The sequence below is a fragment of the Athene cunicularia genome (assembly GCF_003259725.1).
Source record: "Athene cunicularia isolate RWA chromosome 23 unlocalized genomic scaffold, athCun1 chr23_part1, whole genome shotgun sequence".
Classification (NCBI taxonomy): Eukaryota; Metazoa; Chordata; class Aves; order Strigiformes; family Strigidae; genus Athene; species Athene cunicularia.
This window is the reverse complement of record NW_020799130.1, coordinates 5,781,645-5,789,589: the sequence shown is the minus strand read 5'-3', so window position 1 is coordinate 5,789,589 and position 7,945 is coordinate 5,781,645. Positions and strand designations below refer to the sequence as shown.

Genomic DNA, 7,945 nt, shown 5'->3' with positions numbered 1-7,945 from the left:
CTGCGGAGATGGAGCTAACAGCACCAACGCAGGGCTCACTTCATGAACAAGGTGCTTTTGCCCTGGAGTCTGACTCCCGGGTACTGTGCCCAGTGATGTTGCTCCTCCCCTCCAAGCGGGGAGGTTAAAATGTGTCCAGCTGGAGCTTGAGAGGAAGCAGAGGGGGCTTGGAGAGCCAGCTGGGCTGGTGCCTGCCTGCCATGGTCCGCTCTGCTCCTCTGCTGATGGGCTGGTCGCTGCTCTCGAGTTCAGGCTGTGCCTGCCCCATTTCACTAGGCATGAGAGCCCGAGACGGGCTGCACTAGAAATCTGGAAAAATTAAGTCTGGCAGGGATCCCTGGAGGTTTCTAATCCAACCTCCTAATGTCAAAGCTGGGGCAGGTAGCTCCTGGCCTTGTCCAGTCATTTTGAAAATCTCCAGGGTGGAGACTCCACTATCTATGGGCACCTGCCCCAGTGCTCCAACACTCTTAAAATGACCTGTAAGCATGGCACAGATAAACAGAGGGCCAGGGAGGAAGGACCCGCTCTCCTCATGGGCAAGACAGTGCTGAAGCTGCAGTGCGCCTCCCCACAGGATCCCAGTTCTCTTCTGCTTTCCCACCAGGACCCCCAGCCTCCAGAACACCATCACCCATGGCATAGCCCGGACCTAAGTGGTGCTGGCTGGTGCCCCCGATGCTGAGGCTAAACAGAGGGAGTTAAAGGACTAAAGGATCACCTCCCTGTGGGGGTTTAATGAGACCAGCTGGTGGATATATTTTCCTCCTGAGCTGGAATTAGAGCTGTCTGGAAAGTGTACTGTATTTCCCATGAAAGTTTCAGAGGATGTGCACACCTTTCACTTGCATTACCATTTCATGTGCTCTCACAGCTCTCCAAGAAACAGCTTAGCAGGTAAGTACAACTAGAATTTAAAAAAATCCAAAATATCATACTTCTTTGTCCAAGACATCTTACAAACTTAGACAAAATGAGAAGTCTCCCCAGAAGCTTTGGTTGTAAGAGATGAGTTTTGGTTTGGTTGGGTTTTTTTTTTTTTTTGGTTAGTTTGTTTTTCAAAAAGCCATTTTATGTCAAAACAAAGAAATAAAGCTTTTCAATCAGCTCAGGGGACAGTAAAGCACAGAGCCTGTGGGTTTCCCTTCTGCATCTCTGAGTCATTGTGAGAGTGGAGGGTCTCTATTTTTAGCCTCTGCACACACTAACTGATACCAGCTACAGAGCCAAGTTGATCTTCAGCACTGGGTTACCGTTGCGAAACCTTGGCACTAGCACAGTCGGGTCTGGGCTTGGGTGCACAGAGTGGCACCTTTGAGGAGAGGAGCAGCAGAAGGAGGGGATGGAGACGTGACCATCCCATCCAACCTGGGTGCGTGGCAGCGGAGCTGCTGTGTCAGATGACAGCCACTATGGCTGTGCAGGGACTAGTCCCTCCCTGCGATACCCTCTGTGCTGGAGCAGGAGGGCGGATGGGCAAGGAGGGCCAGTTCTGCGCAGGGACTAGTTGCCATGTTCGGCTCATAATTTTTCTCTGGAAACGTAGGAGTTTGATTTTACCATGTTTTTTATGGTAACTGTAGCAGAAAGTTTTGGGTTTTATTTAGAAAGTCCAACCACCCAAACCTGACAACCTGAGAACTATTTGGACTTGAGCTTGGCACAACTATGCCTTTTGGGAGAAAAATGCCTCGTGGCCCTCTCCTGCCTGGGCTGGTTTCCCTGGTGGGACTGCAGATGGGATCAGAATTTTTACTTGCTTTATTTGTGAAGAATCAGCTTTGAAATATAGATGAAACATCTTTTCCTCTACCTTTGTTTCAGGAGCTGAGTTCAAGGAGCCGATGTGTTTTAAGTAGCTTTATTAGGTGCAAAAGAGCACAAGAACAGGTGATGGAGAGTGTCCTGCCTCAGGCCTGACGTGGCCTTGCAGATCAAAGAAGTGGCCATTTTTGAGCATGTGAGTTAATTCTGGGTGGAAAAAAAAATGGCTTTCTCAGTAAAGCTGTTGGGCATGCCCACAGATGTCAAACAAGGAAGAGAGAGACTTCCACGGCCCACCAGGGTGGTTCTGTATGAGGAAACAGGAGGCTGTGTAGTTGCTCGTCTGTGGGCTGTGTGATATGTGGGTTAGCATGGGGAGGAAGGCGGCAGGTACATGGTCAACCCAAATGGATAAAGAAGAGATGTTGTAAAAATAGCTCACTGCTGAAGAGACTTGTGGTGTAGGTAACCTGCCGGAGACATACAGCTTTTGCTGTAGGATGAATGTAGTTGCAGGCTGCCTGAGAGATGCACATCTCAATCATTATATGACAGACACTGCACAGTCTCCACAGCAGTGTGCTCATTAACCATGGCTGAAACTGCCACAAGACCAAATCCAGCCTTGGAAGGGTATGTGTGAGATGGAAAAAAACCTCTAAACAAGCCCTTCATGCCCCTTTCTGTCCCAAGAGATACTGTTTCTGTAGACTTGACAAAAAGTCCTGAAGCAGAAAGAGAAAGAAGGGACTGGACAAACTCAGTTCCTCTCTAACTCATATACAGTCACTTTCTTCCCTGAACCATTTTAAGAAGTGTAGAACAGCAGGCTTTACTCATCATACTTGATTGACTCTGGCATTACTCCTGATGTGCTCCAGCACAACTGGGATAGGGACTCTAAAATCACAGCGTAATTCAGAAAGAACTCACTGCAATGTTAACACAGGTTGCTCAGAGTCTTGTCACAGGCATATTTTGCAGATTTTAAGGACTGAGACTCCATGGTCCCTCTAGGCCCCTGTCCCAGTGCTTGACCACTGGAAGAAGCTCATGAGGAGCTGTCTGGTGATCCAGCTCTTTACAGGTAATCTGTGTGAACCACATCATTCCAGCCAGAATTTAATGGTTTTTAAACATGCCTCAGTTTTTCTTAGCCAGAGGGTTCAAGCAGTCACAGGTGCCCACCTGGAGTGGTCTAGCCAAGCTTTGCATTTGGTTGAAGATGGCCTGTGTCATCCAAGGGTCACATCTCCCTTCCCCATCTCCCTGGGGTTGGTCTGCTCGTCCCCACTCCCCTGCTCAGGACAGCTGTGGTGGACAACTCTGCCAGGGCCTGCCTTACCCCTCTAAGGGTGAGGCCACCTGGAGACCTTCTGCTTCCTCCAGGACCTCAGCACACAGGGACTTCCACAGCAGTTTCCAGAGAAGGCTCTGCCCTCACTCCTTGGTTGGTGCCATCATTCAGGCCCATGTACAGAGCCCTGGCTTTATCTCTGTATCACCTGGTACAGCTTTGTCTCACCTAGAGGATAAGGAGAATTCAATAGTGAGGGCAGCATATTTTCTTTCCAAACAAATGCTAATGAGCCGGCATAATAATCAGTCTCCAGGAGCCCAGATTGTCACACCGGCGCAGAGGGATGCCTGGCAGAGCCCATGGTGGATCCCTGGTGGGTGACCTTGCACGGGCTTTAGAGCTGCTCTGCCTTATGAGGAGGACATAGCTTAACCCCCGGCAGTGCCAGCTGGGAGATGCACCAATGTAAACAACTTCCCACTGGACTAGGTGTCCATTTTCAGCCTCCTGGGGAAATCTAAATACAAATAATATTTCCCCATGAGTGCAGAAACCCCCTTTGCTCTTGCTCCTCTGCTGTCTCCTGTTGCCCATTAAAAATCAGAAAAAATGTGAAACTTAGAGGGGAGTTGGAAAAAATTGAAAATAATATTTGCAAAACAGAATAAAACCTAGATTTTTTTTTTCCAGGTGCAGAAACAGTATTTTTATTCAGAAATTTTTATTTCAAATAGAACAAAATGCCATTTTTGCAAGCAAGTCAAAATTCCCAGTGGCTACCATTATTCTAATAAACATGAAAAGGAAGTTTGCGTCTTATTCTGATGGTAGGTAAATCATGTGAGCTCACACCTAGGCAAATGTGTTTTCCTACTCCTGGTGACATACTGCAGTATGACAAGGGCCAGCTTTGGGTCTGTGCTTGGCTTAGGCAATCCTGTACCGGTGCACAGAGTAGCTGAAAACCAAAGTAGCTGGATGACAACTCTTCTCAAACAGAGGGTCCCTCCAGTCTGTAGCTCATTTTGAGTAAGTCGTAGCATTCTTTCATGGTGCTGAAAATGGTTGTGATTAAGCAGAAATTACCTCAAACAGGCTGCCTCTCAGGTTCCAACAAGTGCGTAGACAGCAGCCATGCCACAGTGACAAACCTCATGAGGAAGTTTGCAAACAGACGATCCCTCAGACGGTCTGCTTGGAAACCGTGGGTGTCTCGTCTCCTCTGGGGACGCACTTGCATTTCCTATGTAGTCTTCATTGTCACCTGTGACTCTCTCTTGTGAGGATCTTGTACAAAGTCCATGTCCAGTGGTCAAAACCTCTTTTCTGGCAGCTCCAGTCCATGTTCTTTCCTATTACAAAGGTGGTGCGAGTACCTGGGCAGTAAGCAAGTCCCACAGGGATGCAAAGACCTTCATTGAAAGAATGTGGAAACATCCTTCCTGCATGTGCTGCTCGGTCTGATGCACTGCCCATGCAGCTCCTACAGAAAAGCCATCAAGACGGCTGACAGCGCGCAGACCATATCCAGAGACTTTGGGAGCAACAGCAGGACCTGAAGCATTTGTTGTGCTCTTGATGAGGCTGCTGCTTCAGCTGAGATGGTTTGATGGTGCAGGAGGAAGAGGTCCATGTCTCCATACCCCTGTTTCTCAATGGGTCCGTTTGTTCTGTCCTGTTCCAAGGCTCAGCTGGCTCATTCCTGGCCCTGGCAGTGACAGACTGAGTAGTCATCCCACCAAACCAAAAGCAAACTTCTCTTGGCTTCTGATGGCCTCTTACACTGGCCTGTTTCCCAGAGGAGCTGCACCGAGCATGCCCCTGAGATCTCCCACTTCCATCACGTGGCTTGCAGTGATGTAAATCCTGGGTGTGAGGGTCGAGAAGACCTTTCTCTGACGGGATGCAGAGCACTTCACACAGCTCTATGAATGCCTGAGAGCTGTGAAACACTTGATACCAGGAGCAGCTTCCTGGCTGCAAAACCCCTAAGCCACAGAGACTAGCACAAGAAATGAAAGACCACTGGGGACACACCTAAGTTACATTTTTGTTTCTAGGGAAATTTTTTTGTTTCTTCTGTTTCCCAGGTCCAGAAATCTGCTTTTTTTTTGCTGCTGTGAGAGCCTCAAAGCTCTAACACTTTCACATAGTCCCACCACCATGTTTGTGAACACACAAAAGACAAAATCAGGAAACCTAAGTTTAGTTTTCAGTTGTGGATGATGCAGCTGAGAAGAGGGTAGTCCACAGACTTGCCTGTCACTAACCTTTGCTATTGTCTAGATAAAACATGAAGCAGCCCCAAGAGATGGGAGGCTGCCCAACATCCAGGCTGGAATCACAGAAAACATTCCCCAGCTGTGGCACTCCAATAATTAACAACTGGGAATTTGCTGCTGTTTGAGGAGGCTGCACTAATTCCATCTTTATCAGATATTGAGCTGAAATTAATTACCTCTTGCCATGTGTGTGTGCAGTGCTATCTTTTGGGGTATTTGCATAGATCAGTGCTAATTTTTTCTATCTTTCTCAGAGGGTGCTTTGTCCAGTGGTGACTCAGACCTGCTCAGGCCGCTGACCTGCAGCAGGGAATGGTTTTTGTGAGTGTGCCAGGTGTGTTTCTCACACCATTTTCTGGAGAAGCAGTCCCATGGGCTCAGGCCTCTGGCTTCCAGCAAGAAGAATGTTTCTTGTTCTTCAGTGACCTATTTTTGCTGGTTGCATTTTCACTTTGGACTAAGCCATTCTTCTCCCGCTTGCTACTCCCATGTCAGAGCTGTTAGTGCTTCCTCTAGATTAGCCCAACAAGTCTGTTTCATTTTTTAATCTTATCCCTTAAACTCAACATGGATTTTTAACTTCACTTTCTAGCTTGTTTGTGACAGCCATTGGCCCTTCTGCTTTATTAATGCCAGAAATTCCTTAACTACTGGCATGTTTCTTACGGTTGTTATAACCCTGGAGCCCCACAGGCAATATAAACTTCGCCTGCCTTTTACAAAAGCTGATTGCTGGGCACTACATGACCACAAGCTAGTGGGCAGCCCCCACATTACTTTCTTTGCTACGTGGAGTCATGCAGTTCCACTGGCGTGAGATGAGATCTAGCTTTGGGAAACACAATGCTGTGGGTCCCTGGAGGAAAGTCTTCGCCAAAGCTGCAGCAGCCATGTGTAGGGACGTCTTTTGCTCTAGAAGACTTCCCTTCCCCTGGCTGTGCTCAGGAAATGTGATTCCTTGTTCTTTCATGATGCAAGGAGGGTTTCCACTCTGGATAGCTATAGATTATGGAAAGGCTCAGTACACCTCCTGCCAAAACCCACAGGACCCTCCTGCTGGCAATAGGGAGGACCTGTGCTCATGTGTGGTTACTTTCTCCTGTGCCAGGTCTGTGGTGTCTCACATCTGGACTGTTGGCAACTGCCTTTTTCTTGTGGCCAGAAAGCACTGACTGCAGACCTACGACCCTCAGAAGGTTGGGGATAAGTGGGCCAATAAACTCCTGTTTGTAAGCTCTGTGTATACAGGGGTGTCCTTTGTTCACTCCATCCTTGTTGGAAGAGCACGTCTGCCCTTCACTAGCACTCAGCAGTGGTTACACCACTTGGATCATGCTTCATTTGTGAATATATTAACAAAACTCTTTAACAACAATAAACTTTAAATAACGAGTGGCAACTGGTGAATGGAGCCTCCATCTGTTCTCACCCACGATGTGCAAAGTCTACCAAAGTCAATGGACTTCTCTCTGCTGAATTCAATGGGCCTTTTGCCAAAATCTGTGTGAATAAAATGATGCTTGTGCATATATTTATGAATGGTGAGGAAGGGGATATGTGCAAAACCAGCATCCACTAAGCACTCATGAAACTGCTCCTAATACAGTTTTTGGCGAATCCCAGCAATTGCCTGTCTGAAAACTTCTTGTCCTCTTGGTGCAGGAAGAAGAATTCCATAGCCCTGGGACACCACCTGTGCTTCATCAGAAGAGACTCACATCAGAAAGCAATGGCATTGCAAAGGACACAGCTTCCCTGGTGCAGAGGTGGATTTTGAAGACTTCAGCACTGTACCTGTGACTAGACTAATTTGCTCTGGGATTTCTTTACTGCAGACGATTGCTGCTGTCACAGTGTTTATCTAGTTATAAAAAATCCAGTGTTGTTGTGATTCCTACCAAGGAAGATGAAGCTTGGGGAAGACTTCTGTGTAACTGCATGTTCATTGATCTGAAGTCATCAGTTTCCCCTAAGCTGTTGAAGGGACACATACGGAGTCAGCACATAATGAGGTCAATTAGGGATGACTTTAACGTCCCTCTGGAAGGGCACGTATTCTTCAGTCCCTCCAGATACCCACGTGGACATGCTGTGTTGCCTGAGCCAGGTGGAGGGAAATAGCAAAGAGTTAATCTGTATTTGTTATTTGATATAACCATTCAGTATTAGTCCTCAAATGATGTCTGGCAGTTTGGGTAAAACATAAGCCCCAGTGCACTATCTCCCACCCGAGCACTAGCAACCCTCCTTTTTTTTTTTTTTTTTTTTTTTTTTTTTTTTGTTCTGTAGCAAGTGGACAGAAGTCCTGACGGCATCACAGGATCTCTCACAGTGGAGCTGAGAGCTGGGTAGGGACAAGGGCCCTTGTAACACATTGCCTGAAGGTGTCTGACTCCCGGCCTATTCACAGAAGCCATCAATGCAAAACAGCTTTTTTTTTATTTGCTTGCACCTGCCCTGATCTCTTCTGCCTCCCCTTTGCATTTGTCCCTGAGTCTGAATGACAAAGATAAAATTCTCCTTTACATATGCTGCTCCTAAGGTATTTGTGATTGTCTCAGCTTCCCTTTCCAAGGTGTGTGTTGTAAGAAGAGACATA

At 47.3% G+C, this 7,945-nt stretch overlaps 1 long non-coding RNA gene across 1 annotated transcript; it reads left to right on the top strand.

The window, feature by feature from the left end:
* The first annotated feature begins 818 nt into the window (after window positions 1–818).
* On the top strand, window positions 819–7,180 carry LOC113488336. Its single transcript, XR_003399908.1, has 3 exons — window positions 819–897; window positions 1,825–1,960; window positions 7,009–7,180. It is a non-coding gene; the product is annotated as an uncharacterized LOC113488336 (long non-coding RNA).
* The last annotated feature ends 765 nt before the right edge of the window (window positions 7,181–7,945 follow it).